Source organism: Arachis ipaensis, chromosome B10, assembly GCF_059453495.1.
Source record: "Arachis ipaensis isolate K30076 ecotype BB chromosome B10, ASM5945349v1, whole genome shotgun sequence".
Lineage (NCBI taxonomy): Eukaryota > Viridiplantae > Streptophyta > Magnoliopsida > Fabales > Fabaceae > Arachis > Arachis ipaensis.
The window spans coordinates 90318214-90336316 of NC_142435.1; the positions used below are offsets into that span (position 1 = coordinate 90318214).

An 18103-nucleotide genomic window follows, 5' to 3' on the forward strand; every position below is an offset into this window, starting at 1 on the left:
CCTTTTTCTCTTTTGTATTTTCTACGGTGGAGTTTCTACACCTCATAGATTAAGGTGCGAAGCTCTGCTGTTCTTCATGAATTAATGCAAGTACTATTGTTTCTCTTTCAATTCACGCTTACTTCTTCTCCAAGATATACTCTCGTACTTAATTCAGTTAAGTCAGAATGAAGGGGTGACCCGTGACAATCACCCACTATCTTCGTTACTCGCTTAGCTAAGATCCTCGTGCCTGACAACCACAAGCGGTCTACATGATGTTCAACGTAGTCATTCGATGACAGCTAGAGTATAATCTCTTAGGTCTCTGATTCACGGATTTGACTTGCCTCTCTTGACAATAGAGCATTAGAATCCATGAGATTATAACCTTTGTGGTAGAGGCTAGAACCAATTGGCAGCATTCCTGAGATCCGAAAAGTCTAAACCCTGTCTGTGGTATTCTGAGTAGGATCTGGGGCAGGATGACTGTGACGAGCTTCAAACTCACGAATGTTGGGCGTAGTGACAGTGTGCAAAAGGATAGAGAGATCCTATTCCGACACAAGTGAGAATCGACAGATGATTAGCCATGCGGTAGCTGTGCCTGGTATTTTTCATCCGAGATAAGAAATCCGATAGTTGATTAGCCGTACAGAAACCGTGCCTATTATTTTTCATCCAAGAGCACGGATGGTAGCCATTGACAATGGCGATCCACCAACATACAGCTTGCCATGGAAGGGAGCACGCATGATTGGATGAAGACAATAGGAAAGCAGAGGTTCAGAAGCAACAAAGCATCTCCAAACGCTTATCTGAAATTCCCACCAATGAATTACATAAGTATCTTTATTTTAATTTACGTTTTATTTATCTTTCAATTATCAAAACTCATAACCAATTGAATCCGCCTGACTAAGATTTACAGGATGACCATAGCTTGCTTCAAGCCGGCAATCTCCGTGGGATCGACCCTTACTCGTGTAAGGTATTACTTGGACGACCCAGTGCACTTGCTGCTTAGTTACACCGGAGTTGTGAAAAGTGTGATCACAATTCCGTGCACCAAGTTTTTGGCGCCTTTGCCAGGGATTGTTCGAGTTTGAACAACTGACGGTTCATCTTGTTGCTTAGATTGGGTAATTTTATTTTATGTTTAAGCTTTTTATTTTTGTTTTTGAAAAAAATGCATTTTCGGAAAAAAATCATTCAAAAAATTTTTTTTTTAAGAATGAATTCTAGAGCTTCATGAGATATGTTGAAACCTGGCTGGCTGTTAAGCCATGTCTAATCTTTTGGACTAAGGTTTCCACTTTCCATTATAGAAAGGACATGTCTGTATTTATTATGCTAAAGCTTGGCTGGCCATTTCGCCATGTCTAATTTTTTTGGACCGAAGCTTTAGAATAACATTGCATGAGCCTTTGGATTCTTAAATTTGATATTTTTATTTACAGTGTTTTACTAAAGCTTGCCTGGCCATTTGGTCATGTCTAATTCTTTTGGACCGAAGCTTTAGACTAACATTGCATGAATCCTGGAATTCTTATTTAAAAATTTTGAATTTCTTTATTTTCTTTTTCCAAAATAATTCCGAAAAAAAATACAAAAAAAATTTAATAAAATCATAAAAACCAAAAAAATTTTGTGTTTCTTGTTTGAGTCTTGTGTCAAATTTTAAGTTTGGTGTCAATTGCATGTTTTAAATTTTCGAAAATTTATCATGTGTTCTTTCTTGATCTTCAAGTTGTTCTTGATGATTTTCTTTGTTTAATTTTGTGATTTTCTTGTTTTGTGTTTTTTGTTATTTTTCATATACATTTTCGAGTTCATAGTGCCTAAACATTAAAAATTTCAAAGTTTGATGTCTTGCATGTCTTTCTTTTCTTAAAAATTTTCAAAAATATGTTCTTGATGTTCATCTTGATCTTCAAAGTGTTTTTGGTGTTTATCTTGACATTCAAAGTGTTTTTACATATTTTTCTTGTTTTGATCTTAAATTTTTATGTCTTGTGTCATTTTGTTGTTTTTCTCTTTCTTCATTAATCCAAAAAAATCAAAAATAATATCTTTTCCTTATTTCACTCACAAATTTTAAACTTTTGAGTTGACTTGGTAAAAAAATTTTAAAATTTAGTTGTTTCTTGTTAGTCAAGTCAAAACTTCAATTTAAAAATTTTATCTTTTCAAATCTTTTCAAAAATAAAATCTTTTTCATTTTTCTTCTTAATATTTTCGAATTTCTTAAATAAATTTTCAAAATCTTTTTCTTATTTTTATTTCATATTTTCGAAAACTTTACTAACAATTAATGTTTTGATTCAAAAAATTTCAAGTTTGTTACTTTCTTGTTAAGAAAGGTTCAATCTTTAAATTCTAGAATCATATCTTTTAGTTTCTTGTTAGTCAAGTCATCAACTTTAATTTTAAAAATCAAATCTTTTTAATTTCTTTTTCAAATCTTTTTCAAAATAAGTTTCAATCATATCTTTTTAAAATTTTAATTTCAAAATCTTTTTCTAACTTCTTATCTTTTCAAAATTTATTCTCAAATCTTTTTCAACTAACTACTTGACTTGTTTGTGTTAATTTTAAAAAAATTTACTATTTCTTATCTTTTTCAAAACCACCTAACTACTTTTTCACTTCTCATTTTCGAAAACTACTAACCACTTTTTCAAAATTCTTTTTAATTAACTAATTGTTTTAAATTCTAATTTTATTTTATTTCTTTTAATATTTTTCGAAACTAACTTAATTAATTAAATAAAAACAAAAAATTTTTATTTTCTTTTAATTAAAATTCAAATACTCTCTCTCTCATCTCTTTCTATTTATTTTATTTATTTACTTACACTTCTCTTCTACTCATAATTCGAACCCCTATCTCTTCTCTCTGTTCGAATTACTCATCTCCCCTCTCTTATCATTCTTCTATTCTTCTATTCTTCTACTCACATAAAGGAATCTCTATACTGTGACATAGAGGATTCCTCTTCTCTCTTTGTTCTCTTTTTTTTCATATGAGTAGGAACAGGGATAAAGACATTCTTGTTGAAGCTGATCCTAAACCTGAAAGGACTCTGAAGATGAAGCTAAGAGAAGCTAAAGCACAACACTCCCAAGAGGACCTTATAGAAAATTTCAAAAAAGAAGCAGACATGGCAGCCGAACCCAACAACAAAGCTAGAGATGCAAGGAAGATGCTTGGTGACTTTACTACACCAACTTCCGACTTCTATGGAAGAAGCATCTCAATTCCTGCAATTGGAGCAAACAACTTTGAGCTTAAGCCTCAATTAGTTTCTCTACTGCAGTAGAATTGCAAGTTTCTTGGACTTCCATTGGAAGATCCTCATCAGTTCTTAGCTAAATTCTTGCAGATCTGTGATACTGTTAAGACCAATGGGGTTGATCCCGAGGTCTACAAACTTATGCTTTCCCCCTTTGCTGTAAGAGACAGAGCTAGGATATGGTTGGACTCACAACCTAGAGAAAGCCTGAACTCTTGGGAAAAGTTGGTCAATGCTTTCTTGGCCAAATTTTTTCCACCTCAAAAGATGAGCAAGCTTAGAGTGAAAGTCCAAACCTTCAGACAGAAGGAAGGTGAATCCCTCTATGAAGCTTGGGAAAGATACAAGCAATTGATCAGAAGGTGTCCTTATGACATGCTTTTAGAATAGAGCATCTTATGTATATTCTATGATGGTCTATCTGAATTGTCCAAGATGTCATTGGACCACTCTGTTGGTGGATCTCTTCATCTGAAGAAAACTCCTGCAGAAGCCCAGGAACTCATTGAGATGGTTGCAAATAACCAGTTCATGTACACTTCTGAAAGAAATCCTGGGAATAATGGGATGACTCAGAAGAAAGGAGTTCTTGAGATTGATACTCTGAATGCCATATTGGCTCAGAATAAAATATTGACTCACCAAGTCAATATGATTTCTCAGAATTTGACTGGAATGCAAGCTGCATCCGGAAGTACTAAAGAAGCCTCCTCTGAAGGAGAAACTTATGACCCTGAGAATCCTGCAATGGAAGAGGTGAATTACGTGGGAGAATCCTATGGAAACACCTATAATCCTTCATGGAGAAATCATCCAAATTTGTCATGGAAGGATCAAGAGAAGCCTCAACAAGGCTTCAATAATAATAATGGTGGGAGAAATAGGTTTGGCAATAGCAAACCTTTTCCATCATCATTGATGACAAGTCATCTTAGCCTATTTTAACTAGTCTTTTTCTTTTGTTTTCATTAGAATTATGCACTTTCTTGAGCCATAAGCAAGTCAATTAGGTAGATTTTCATGCTTCCTTTGATTTAATCAACCATGTATGAATTCATGCTATTTCATGAGGTTTTATACTATAATTGTCACATATTATGAAAGAATGAATATCTCATGATTTTAAGCATAGCTTTGATGTGTTTGGTTGATTAATGATAGGTGAAGAAAGCTTGGAGAAAGGTTGAAGCAAGAAGGAATAGCTAGGAGTAAAGAGAGGACAATGGAATAAGTGAAATTGAACCAGGAAGCAAAAAGCTGGACCTAAAGTTAGCCTCAAACTTTTGCACAAACTTTTGGGTGAAAAGTTAGCCCCAACGTTAGCCCCTAAGTTTTGGGCTAACGTTGGAACTTGAAAATCACTCCCTGGGCACCAAAAGTTAGCCCCAACGTTAGCCCCTAACTTTTGGGCTAACGTTGGAACTTAAAAATCACTCCCTGGGCACCAAAAGTTTGCGCCAACGTTAGCCCCTAACGTGGTGGCTAACGTTGGCATAAGAAAAACCTCCCTGGCCACCAAAAGTTTGCGCCAACGTTAGCCCCTAACTTTTGGGCTAACGTTGGCACATGAAAAATACAAGGGAAGGAGCAAAAGTTTGCACCAACGTTAGCCCCTAACTTTTGGGCTAACGTTGGCGCCATAAGTGCACCAAGGAAGGCCAACGTTGGAGCAAAAGTTAGACCCCTAACTTTTGTACCAACGTGGGTATCAGCAAAATATTGGGGCTGATATGAAAAGTTGGACCAAAAGTTAGACCCTAACTTTTGCTCCAACTTTTACTCCAACTTTTGCACTACTCCAACCCGGTTCATTTGGTTCACTTTGGTTCTTCTCCAAACTCCAAGAGCAATCAACCAAGGCCTCTTTCAACCCAATTCCACCAAGAGCAAAGGCCCAACTCAAGGCTTGAAGATCATTTGAAGAAAGTGTATAAATAGGATAGAATTCAAGTTCTTCGAGAACTTTCCTTTTGAGTTTTCATAATAGTTTTCGGAGAGCTTTGGATATTGAGTGATCTTTAATTTCTTAGTTTCGGGGAAGGAGAATTCCATTCTCTTCCTTTGAGTTTTATTGTTTTCAATTTCAATTACAACTGTCTTGGATCTTGGGTTGAAGAATTGAAGAAATTTTGTTTCAATCTCATCCTTGGATCTCTCTGTTTATTTACTGCTTAATTGAATTTCAGTTTCGGTTAATTGTTCTTCATCTACTTTCTTTGCAATTTACTTTTCCCTTGCAATTGTTCTTGTTGGATCAAGGAAGGTAGTGAGATCTAGACCTGGTTTTCTAGTCTTTGGACCCCTGAGATCTGAAATTCCAATTTACATTCTGTTTTAACTTTTCATGTTCATTTACTTGTTTTGCTTCAGATCCGATTCAACCCAAACACTCTTTTACTTTTCTGTTTGATGCAATTTACTTTTCCTTGTTTAAATCCTGCAAATCCAATCCCCAATTCCCTTTACAATTCCAGCCGTTTACATTTCTTGCACTTTAAGATTCCGCAATTTACATTTCTTGCATTCTAAGTTTCTGTCATTTAATTTCTTGTTCTTTAAGATTCAGCACTTTAATTTCTTGCTCTCTTTAATTTCATGCAATTTACCCATTCCCTTTACTTTCCATGCAATTTAATTTCTGCAAATCACAAATCACTCAACCAAATCTTGATTCGCTTGACTAAATCAACCACTAAACTAAAAATTGCTCAATCCTTCAATCCCTGTGGGATCGACCTCACTCCCGTGAGTTATTATTACTTGATGCGACCCGGTGCACTTGCCGGTTAGATTTGTGTGTTTTGGGAGAAATTCGTTTTTCCAACAAAATAACCCATCAAGTTTTTGGCGCCGTTGCCGGGGATTGATTAGATTGTCAATGATTAAGTGAGGTGGTAGTTTAGATCAAGCACTTTTTCTTTAATTTTTGACTGACACACTAACTGTTTGAATTTTTGCCTGAGCTAATTGAAACCTCACTTTAGCAATAGAGTGAAGTTTTCTTGGTTTATCTTGCTGAATATGATTCTCATAGCTTGATAAATAAACGAGAGAAGTGATTTTCGTTCATTAATCTCTCAAGTTTACCAACTGTTTGACACATGGTGTCAACTAATCCTCTGACTACATTCTGGCATGAGAATATCCAATTTTCATTTGGATTGTTTGTGATTGTGCAGGTCATGGAGGAAAGGAATCCTACAGCAAGAGGAGAAAAACTGAGGCATTATGATTTCCAGCCTCTATAATCAAAGAGCAAGATGTCAAGCTAGTGACAATAAAAGAGCGCTTGTTGGGAGGCAACCCAACCTGAGGTAGTTCTCTTTTTATATCTATTTCAATAAAAAGGTTAATTAGTTTTATCTGTATTGGAAGAAGCTAAGTTTGGTGTTGCACACCAAAACAATCTAAGGGAGAATGAAGGATTCTAAGTTTGGTGTTTCACCAAAATCCCATTATAAAACACATTCTCACTCTCTGCATAATGCTAGCTTCAAGCATGTTGGATGAACTAGTTAACTATTCTGCTGTTTCCTAGTTTTCAGTTTTATTGCTTTTGAAAAAGAAGAAGAAAAGAAAAAAAAAAATTTCACAGATGGTTAATTTGATGCATAAAAACCATTGGCAAGGTACTAAGTTTGGTGTTCCCACACCAAAGTAAGTTCAAAAGCCCATAAATAAATCAGCCAGACTAACCATTGTTTCCAAGTTCTTGGGGAACAAGCAACTTTCAATATCATTGCAGAGGTCCATACAAGCTATTGGAAGGATTAAGTATCATCAACCAAAGAAACAAAAGATGAACCTAAAGGCCAGCATTGATGATGATGAGAAGAAGGAAAGAAAGCGAACTCCCAAAAGGTTGTATTGTTAAGTGATTATCTTACATCAAACACTGCTATGATTGAGAGTGGTTTAGTTTCCCTGATCATCTGTCTGCATAGCATAGTTTTTCTGTAATTCAATAAGCAAGATGCTTGATCATTCACAACATTCTTCTCTTCAAAACTTGTTTGCACTCAATGTTCAAAAAATTGCATCACATGAAAGTTCTTTGAAAAGAAGGATTGAGGAATTAAACAATTTTGAGGCAAGCAAAAGATTAGGAGAAGTGGTGGTTCTAGTTGTATGATTATGTATTGAGGTTGCATGCTTGTGAAAACTTGCATGGGAGCTCATAGGCAGGACATGAAGTTCAAAGAAGTATTGTGGAGATTCTCAAAAATCTATTGATCCAAGAAGCAGCAAACAAAACAAAAGAAAATAAAGATAATACAAAAGCAAAAAGAACATGGCCCAAGGCTCTGAGCATCAATTACTAGGCAGAAAAAGAAAGAAGAAACAAAACTCAAAGAGTTGTTAGCCTAGTAAATGCTTGTGGTTGAGCTGTGTCAAGGAAAGAGGCTTGAGCAAGTAAATCCTTAGGGGTGCTTTAACACCTAATACCTGAAAATCAACTGGTTTAGGAGTATTGATTGAAAGCTTATCTAAAGAGCCGCTTTGAGACATGACACTTAGAGTCAAGGCCAAAGCACAGAAACTATAAGCTGCTTCAAGGTGACTACATATAAAGAGATCTCCATGATACCATTTGGATGAAAATCCTAAGACCTAAGACTCCCAATATGTGAGGACTAGTGAGCACTGACGCCCTTGCAAGAGCACATGATTTAGAGTTCACCCCACTGTACCTGATCACTTCACTCACTGGACTTTACAAGTTATTCTTCAATCCATCTTAATTGAAAGAACCTTGGAGCATAAATTTATTTCTTGCTTGAGGACAAGCAAGCTTTAAGTTTGGTGTTGTGATGACAAGTCATCTTAGCCTATTTTAACTAGTCTTTTTCTTTTGTTTTCATTAGAATTATGCACTTTCTTGAGCCATAAGCAAGTTAATTAGGTAGATTTTCATGCTTCCTTTGATTTAATCAACCATGTATGAATTCATGCTATTTTATGAGGTTTTATACTATAATTGTCACATATTATGAAAGAATGAATATCTCATGATTTTAAGCATAGCTTTGATGTGTTTGGTTGATTAATGATAGGTGAAGAAAGCTTGGAGAAAGGTTGAAGCAAGAAGGAATAGCTAGGAGTAAAGAGAGGACAATGGAATAAGTGAAATTGAACCAGGAAGCAAAAAGCTGGACCTAAAGTTAGCCTCAAACTTTTGCTCAAACTTTTGGGTGAAAAGTTAGCCCCAACGTTAGCCCCTAACTTTTGGGCTAACGTTGGAACTTGAAAATCACTCCCCGGGCACCAAAAGTTAGCCCCAACGTTAGCCCCTAACTTTTGGGCTAACGTTGGAACTTGAAAATCACTCCCTGGGCACCAAAAGTTTGTGCCAACGTTAGCCCCTAACGTGGTGGCTAACGTTGGCATAAGAAAAACCTCCCTGGCCACCAAAAGTTTGCGCCAACGTTAGCCCCTAACTTTTGGGCTAACGTTGGCACATGAAAAATACAAGGGAAGGAGCAAAAGTTTGCACCAACGTTAGCCCCTAACTTTTGGGCTAACGTTGGCGCCATAAGTGCACCAAGGAAGGCCAACGTTGGAGCAAAAGTTAGACCCCTAACTTTTGTACCAACGTGGGTATCAGCAAAATATGGTGGCTGATATGAAAAGTTGGACCAAAAGTTAGACCCTAACTTTTGCTCTAACTTTTACTCCAACTTTTGCAAAACTCCAACCCGGTTCATTTGGTTCACTTTGGTTCTTCTCCAAACTCCAAGAGCAATCAACCAAGGCCTCTTTCAACCCAATTCCACCAAGAGCAAAGGCCCAACTCAAGGCTTGAAGATCATTTGAAGAAAGTGTATAAATAGGATAGAATTCAAGTTCTTCGAGAGCTTTCCTTTTGAGTTTTCATAATAGTTTTTGGAGAGCTTTGGATATTGAGTGATCTTTAATTTCTTAGTTTCGGGGAAGGAGAATTCCATTCTCTTCCTTTGAGTTTTATTGTTTTCAATTTCAATTACAACTGTCTTGGATCTTGGGTTGAAGAATTGAAGAAATTCTGTTTCAATCTCATCCTTGGATCTCTCTGTTTATTTACTGCTTAATTGAATTTCAGTTTCGGTTAATTGTTCTTCATCTACTTTCTTTGCAATTTACTTTTCCCTTGCAATTGTTCTTGTTGGATCAAGGAAGGTAGTGAGATCTAGACCTGGTTTTCTACTCTCTGGACCCCTGAGATCTGAAATTCCAATTTACATTCTGTTTTTACTTTTCATGTTCATTTACTTGTTTTGCTTCAGATCCGATTCAACCCAAACACTCTTTTACTTTTCTGTTTGATGCAATTTACTTTTCCTTGTTTAAATCCTGCAAATCCAATCCCCAATTCCCTTTACAATTCCAGCCGTTTACATTTCTTGCACTTTAAGATTCCGCAATTTACATTTCTTGCATTCTAAGTTTCTGTCATTTAATTTCTTGTTCTTTAAGATTCAGCACTTTAATTTCTTGCTCTCTTTAATTTCATGCAATTTACCCATTCCCTTTACTTTCCATGCAATTTAATTTCTACAAATCACAAATCACTCAACCAAATCTTGATTCGCTTGACTAAATCAACCACTAAACTAAAAATTGCTCAATCCTTCAATCCCTGTGGGATCGACCTCACTCCCGTGAGTTATTATTACTTGATGCGACCCGGTGCACTTGCCGGTTAGATTTGTGTGTTTTGGGAGAAATTCGTTTTTCCAACAAAATACTCATCAATCATCTCAGCAAAAGACAGAGAATTCTAGGTAGAGCCTCTCTGACTTAGCAACCATAGTCTCTGATCTAACTAAGACCATGATGAGCGGATAATTTATACTCTTTTTAGCATTGTTTTTAGTATGTTTTTAGTATATTTTAGTTAGTTTTTATTATGTTTTTATTAGTTTTTAAATAAAAATCACATTTCTGGACTTTACTATGAGTTTGTGTGTTTCTTTGTGATTTTAGGTATTTTCTAGCTGAAATTGAGGGACCTGAGCAAAAATCTGAAAGGACTCCAGATGCTGTTGGATTTTGACGTCCCTGCACTCAAATTGGATTTTCTGGAGCTACAGAAGCCCAATTGGCGCGCTCTCAATTGCGTTCGAAGGTAGACATCTTGGGCTTTCCAGAAATATATAATAATCTATACTTTGCTCGAGATTTGATGGCCCAAACTGGCGTTCCATGTCAGCACAAAAATTCTGGTGTCAAAACGCCAGAACTGGCATAAAAGCTGGAGTTAAACTCCCAAACTGGCACAAAAGATGGCGTTTAACTCCAAGAAAAGTCTCTACACATGAAAGCTTCAATGGTAAGCCCAAGCACACACCAAGTGGGCCCAGAAGAAGATTTCTGCATTAATTACTTATTTCTGTAACCCTAGGCTACTAGTCTTCTATAAATAGGATCTTTTGCTATTGTATTTTACACACTTGATATACTTGGATAGACCTTTTCACGTTTGGGGTCTGGCCTTACGGCCATGCCTAGACCCTTTTGTTCTTATGTATTTTCAACGGTGGAGTTTCTACACACCATAGATTAAGGTGTGGAGCTCTGCTGTTCTTCATGAATTAATGCAAAGTACTACTGTTTTTCTATTCAATTCACGCCTACTTCTTCTCTATGATATCCATTCGTTCTTCAACTTAATGAATGTGATGATCCGTGACACTCATCATCATTCTCACCTATGAACATGTGCTTGACAACCACCTCTGTTCTATTAGCAATGGCTTGAATGCGTATCTCTTGGGTTTTTAATCCAAGATTGGAACCTTCTGGTATAAGCTAGAATTATTGGCAGTCATTCTTGAGATCCAGAAAGTCTAAACCTTGTCTGTGGTATTACGAGTAGGATCTGGGAAGGGATGACTGTGACGAGCTTCAAACTCGCGATTGTTGGGCATGTGACAAACGCAAAAGGATCAATGGATCCTATTCCAACATGATCGAGAACCGACAGATGATTAGCCGTGCGGTGACAGCGCATTTGGAACATTTTCACTGGGAGGACGGGAAGTAGCCATTGACAACGGTGATGCCCAACATAAAGCTTTCCATGGAAGGGAGTATGAATGATTGGATGAAGGCAATAGGAAAGCAGAGGATCAAGAGGAATAAAGCATCTTCATACGCTTATCTGAAATTCCTACCAATAAATTACATAAGTATCTCTATCTCTATCATTATTATATATTTTATTTATCTTTTAATTTTCAATTCTCCATAACCATTTGAATCCGCCTGACTGAGATTTACAAGATGACCATAGCTTACTTCAAGCCGACAATCTCAGTGGGATCGACCCTTACTCGCGTAAGGTTGATTACTTGGACGACCTAGTGCACTTGCTGGTTAGTTGTGTGGAGTTGTGATAAAGAGTTGAGATTACAATTGTTAGTACCAAGTTGTTGGCGCCATTGATGATCACAATTTCGTGCACCAAGTTTTTGGCGGCGTTGCCGGGGATTGTTCGAGTTTGGACAACTGATGGTTCATCTTGTTGCTTAGATTAGGTAATTTTATTTTATGTTTAAGCTTTTTACTTTTTATTTTCGAAAAAAAAAATTTCAAAAATACAAAAAATTTTCTATTTTGTTCTTCAGAGTTATTAAGAATGAATTCTAGAGTTTCATGATGATTTATTGAAGTCTGGCTGGCTGTGAAGCCATGTCTAATCATTTGGACTGAGGTTTCAACTTAACATCACAAGAGCTTGTTGATTTCTATCAATTTTGCTGTTGTGAGCAATGATCTACTAAAGCTTGGTTGGCTATTGGCCATGTTTAGTGTTTTGGACCGGAGCTTTCTTTGAAAGCTTGGTTGGCTAGTAAGCCATGTCTAATTCCTGGACCGGAGTCTTAGACTAGCATTGCAATGATTCCTGGGATTCTTATTAAAAATTTTGAATCCCTTTATTTTCTTTTCCACAATTTTCGAAAAATCACAAAAAAAATTTATAAAACCATAAAAATAAAAAATATTATATGTTTCTTGTTTAAGTCTAGTGTCTAATTTTAAGTTTGGTGTCAATTGCATGTCTTTATTCTTCTAATTTTCGAAAATTACATGCATTATGTTCGTCATTGATCTTCAAGATGTTCTTGATGATTTCCTTGCTCTGATCTTTAAATTCTCTTGTTTTGTGTGTTTGGTTGTTTCTCACATGCATTTTTCAAATTGTTATAGTCCTCAGTATACAAACTTTTAAGTTTGGTGCCTTGCATGCATTATGTATTTGATCATAGTTTTCCATGTTTAATTGCATTTTGATTGTTCCTCATCATTATAAATCCAAAAATTTTTCAAAATTATGTCTTTTCAAGTCAATAATACAGAGAATTGAAGATTCAGAACATGCAGCAGAAGAATTACACAGAAAAAGCTGGGCGTTCAAAACGCCCAGTGAAGAAGGAAAACTGGCGTTTAAACGCCAGCTAGGGTACCTGGCTGGGCGTTAAATGCCCAAAACGGTAGCATTTTGGGCGTTAAACGCCAGAATGGATACCATTCTGGGCATTTAACGCCAGGATGACATAAGAGGGAAGATTTTGTTTTTAATTCAAATTTTTTAAGTTTTCATAAGTTTTCAAAATCAAATATTTTTCAAATCATATCTTTTCAATCATATCTTTTCAAAATAAATTTCTTTCCATTTTTTTTACTATTTTCGAAAATACTTGCTAACAATTAATGATTTCATTCAAAAATTTCAAGTATGTTGCTTTCTTGTTAAGAAAGGTTTAATATTTGAATCATATCTTTTAAATTTCTTGTTAGCCAAGTCATTAATTTTAAAATCAAATATTTTAAAATTGTTTTTCAATTATATACTTTCAATCATATCTTTTTAAAACTATATCTTTTCAATCATATCTTTTTAATCACATCTTTTTCAAAATAATTTTCAATCATATCTTTTCGATTTCTAATTTCAAAAATCTTTTTCAAAAATCACTTAATTTCTTTCCCAACTTTAATTCTGAAAAATGAGCAATCAAATTTTCAAAATTTCTTTTAATTATTTCAAAATCTTTTACTTTAATTTCGAAAATTCTTCCCCTCTTCTCACATACTTCTATTTAAAGGACTAACACTCATCCGCTATCAACAATTCAAACTCTATCCCTCTTGATAAGTTTGAATTCTTCTCTTTCTACCGTCTCCTTCTATTCTTCCTTTCCTCTGACACTTCAAGGAATCTCTATACTGTGACATAGAGGATTCCATACTTTCTTCTTCTCTTTTCATATAAGCAGAAGCAAGGATAAAGGAATTCTTGTTGAAGCTGATCCTGAACCTGAAAGGACCTTGAAGAGAAAGCTAAGAGAAGCTAAAGTACAACTCTCTATAGAGGACCTAACAGAACTTTTCAAACAAGAAAAAGACATGGCAGCCGAAAACAACAACAATGTCAACAATGCAAGGAAGGTGCTTGGTGACTTTACTGCACCTACTCCTAACTTCTATGGGAGAAGCATTTCAATCCCTGCCATTGGAGCAAACAACATTGAGCTTAAGCCTCAATTAGTTTCTCTAATGCAATAGAATTGCAAGTTTCATGGACTTCCATTGGAAGATCCTCATCAGTTCTTAGCTGAATTCTTACAAATCTGTGACACTGTCAAGATCAATGGGGTTGATCCCGAGGTCTATAGACTTATGCTTTTTCCCTTTGCTGTAAGAGACAGAGCTAGAACATGGTTGGATTCACAACCTAAAAAAAGCCTGAACTCTTGGGAAAAGCTAGTTAATGCCTTCTTGGCAAAGTTCTTTTCACCTCAAAAATTGAATAAGCTTAGAGTAGAAGTCCAAACCTTTAGACAGAAGGAAGGTGAATCCCTCTATGAAGCTTGGGAAAGATACAAGCAATTAGTCTCTCTGAACTGTCCAAGATGTCATTGGACAGCTCTGCTGGAGGATCTCTTCATCTGAAGAAGACGCCTGCAGAAGCTCAGGAACTCATTGAGATGGTTGCAAATAACCAATTCATGTACACTTCTGAAAGGAACCCTGTGAATAATGGGACAAATCAGAAGAGAGGAGTTCTTGAGATTGATACTCTAAATGTGATACTGGCTCAGAATAAAATATTAACTCAGCAAGTCAATATGATTTCTCAAAGTCTGTCTGGAATGCAAGCTGCACCAGGCAGTACTAAGGAAGCTTCATCTGAAGAAGAAGCTTATGATCCTGAGAACCCAGCAATGGAAGAGGTGAATTACATGGGAGAACCCTATGGAAACACCTATAATCCTTCATGGAGAAATCATCCAAATCTCTCATAGAAGGACCAACAGAGGCCTCAACAAGGCTTCAATAACAATAATGGTGGAAGAAACAGGTTAAGCAATAGCAAACCTTTTCTATCATCTTCTCAGTAACAGACAGAGAATTCTAAACAGAGCCACGCTGAATTAGCAACTGTAGTCTCTGATCTAATTAAAACCACTCAAAGTTTTATGATTGAAACAAGGTCCTCCATTAGAAATTTGGAGGCACAAGTGGGTCAGCTAAGTAAGAAAGTTACTGAACTCCCTCCTAGTACTCTTCCAAGCAATACAGAAGGGAATCCAAAAAGAGAGTGCAAGGCCATCACAATGACCCACATGGCAGAATCTGGAGAGGAGGAAAAGGCAGTGATCTCCACTAAGGAAGATCTCACTGGACGTCCACTGGCCTCCAAGGAATTCCCTCATGAGGAACCATGGGAATCTGAGGCTCACACTTAGACCATAGAGATTTCATTGAATTTACTTCTGCCATTCATGAGCTTTGATGAGTATTCTTCCTCTGAAGAGGATGAAGATGTTGCTGAAGAGCAAGTTGCTAAGTACCTTGGAGAAATCATGAAACTAAATGCCAAGTTTTTTGGTAATGAGACTTGGGAGGATGAACCCCCTTGCTCACCAAAGAACTGGATGACTTGACTAGGCAGAGATTACCCCAAAAGAGACAAGATCCTGGAAAGTTCTCAATACCTTGCACCATAGGCACCATGACCTTTGAAAAGGCTCTTTGTGACCTAGGTTCAAGCATAAACCTCATGCCTCTCTCTGTAATGGAGAAACTAGGAATTTTTGAGGTACAAGCTACAAGAATCTCATTAGAGATGGCAGACAATTCAAGGAAACAAGTTTATAGACTTGTAGAGGATGTCTTGGTAAAGGTTGAAGACCATTACATCCCTACTGATTTTATAATCTTAGAGACTGGGAAGTGTATGGATGAATCCATTATCCTTGGCAGACCCTTCCTAGCCACAGCAAAAGCTGTGATTGATGTTGACAGAGGAGAATTAGTCCTTCAAGTGAATGAGGACTCCGTTGTGTTTAAAGCTCAAGGATCTCCCTCTGTAATCATGGAGAAGAAGCATGAAAAGGTTCTCTCAATGCATAGTCAAACAAAATCCCGACATTCAAACTATAAGTTTGGTGTTGGGAGGCCAAAACCAACCTCTAAGTTTGGTGTTGGGAAGCCATCATCATGCTCTGAGTATCTGTGAGGCTCCATGAGAGCCCACTGTCAAACTATTGATATTAAAGAAGCGCTTGTTGGGAGGCAACCCAATTTTTACTTATCTATGTTAAATTTCTATTTGTTTTTTTATATTTTCTGTAGGTTGATGATCATGTGAAGTCACAAAAACAATTGAAAAAGTAAAAACAAACTGTAAAACAGAATAAAAAATAGCACACCCTGGAGGAGAAGACTACTGGTGTTTAAACGCTAGTAAGGGCAGCATAATGGGCGTTAAACGCACAGTCTGGCACCATTCTGGGTGTTTAACGCCAGAAATGGGCACCAGACTGGTGTTTAACGCCAGAAAAGGGCAAGAAGCTGGCGTTAAACCTCAGAAATGGGCAGCAACCTGGCGTTTAATGCCAGGATTGACAGAAAAGGGCGTTTTGCAGGCCACTTGGTGCAGGAATGAAAAATCCTTGACACCTTAGGATCTGTGGACCCCACAGGATCCCCACCTACTCCACCTCTCTCTCTCTTCTTCACCCATTCACCAATCACCTCAATACCTCTTCCCCAAAACAACCTCTCACCTATCAAATCCTACCCTCTTCTCTATAAACCCTTCACCAATCCACATCAATACATCATAAAATCCCACCTACCTCACCATTCAAATTCAAAACACTTTCCCTCCCAAAACCACCCTATATGGCCGAACCCTAACCCTCTCTCTACCCCTATATAAACCCATCTTCACCCCTTCATTTTCACACAACATCAACACTACTTCTCCCCCTTGGCCGAAACACCAACCCACCTCCATCTCCTCCATTTCTTCTTCTTCTACTCCTTTCTTTCTTCTTTTGCTCAAGGACGAGCAATCTTTCTAAGTTTGGTGTGGTAAAAGCATTACTTTTTGTTTTTCCATAACCATTTATGGCACCTAAAGCCGGAGAAACCTCTAGAAAGAGGAAAGGGAAGGCAAAAGCTTCCACCTCCGAGTCATGAGAGATGGAGAGATTCATCATAAGGGTGCATCAAGACCACTTCTATGAAGTCGTGGCCAAGAAGAAGGTGATCCCCGAGGTCCCTTTCAAACTCAAAAAGGGTGAATATCCGGAGATCCGACATGAGATTCGAAGAAGAGGTTGGGAAGTTCTCACCAACCCCATTCACCAAGTCAGAATCTTAATGGTTCAAGAGTTCTATGCCAATGCATGGATCACCAAGAACCATGATCAAAGTGTGAACCCGGACCCAAAGAATTGGCTTACAATGGTTCAGGGGAAATGCTTAGATTTTAGTCCGAAGAATGTAAGGTTGGCATTCAACTTACCCATGATGCAAGGAGATACACACCCCTACACTAGAAGGGTCAACTTTGATCAAAGGTTGGACCAAATCCTCATAGACATTTGTGAAGAGGGCACTCAATGGAAGAGAGATTCAAGAGGGAAGTCGGTCCAACTAAGAAGGCATGACCTCAAGCCCATGTCTAGGGGATGGTTGGAGTTCATCCAACGCTCAATCATTCCCACTAGCAACCGGTCTGAAGTTACTATAGACCGGGTGATCATGATCCATAGCATCATGATTGGAGAGGAAGTAGAAGTTCATGAGGTTATATCCCAAGAACTCTACAAGGTGGCGGACAAGTCCTCCACTTTGGCAAGGTTAGCCTTCCCTCATCTCATTTGTCACCTTTGCAATTCGGCTGGAATTGAGATAGAGGAAGACATCCTCATTGATGAGGACAAGCTCATCACTAAGAACAGGATGGAGCAAACAAGAGATCCCACTCATGGACAAGAGCATGAGGAAAATCCTCATCATGAAATCCCTGAGAGGACTCAAGGAATGCATTTTCCTCCACAAAACTATTGGGAGCAAATCAACACCTCCCTAGGAGAATTGAGTTCCAATATGGGACAACTAAGGGTGGAGCACCAAGAGCATTCTATCCCCCTCTATGAAATTAGAGAAGACCAAAGAGTTATGTGAGAGGAGCAACAAAGGCAAGGAAGAGACATTGAGGAGTTCAAGCACTCCATAAGATCTTCAAGAGGAAGAACAAGCTGCCATCACTAAGGTGGACCCGTTCTTTAATTTCCTTGTTCTTTATTTTCTATTTTTTTCGAAAATTATGCCTGATGTCTATTTATGTTTGTGTCTTTATTACATGATCACTAGTGTCTAAGTGTCTTTGCCTTAAAGCTATGAAAATGAATCCATCACCTTTCTTAAATAAAGAGTGTTTTAATTGAAAAGGAAAAGAAGTGCATGAGTTTCAAATTTTAAAACAATTTAGTTATTATGATATGGTGGCAATACTTTTGTCTTTCTGAATGAATGCTTGAACAGTG

General features: G+C 37.1%; 1 non-coding gene across 1 annotated transcript; it reads right to left on the reverse strand.

The window, feature by feature from the left end:
• Positions 1-3548: 3548 nt before the first annotated feature.
• LOC148580820 (small nucleolar RNA R71) lies at positions 3549-3656 on the reverse strand. The gene has a single exon (XR_015895518.1). It is a non-coding gene; the product is annotated as a small nucleolar RNA R71 (small nucleolar RNA).
• Positions 3657-18103: the final 14447 nt, after the last annotated feature.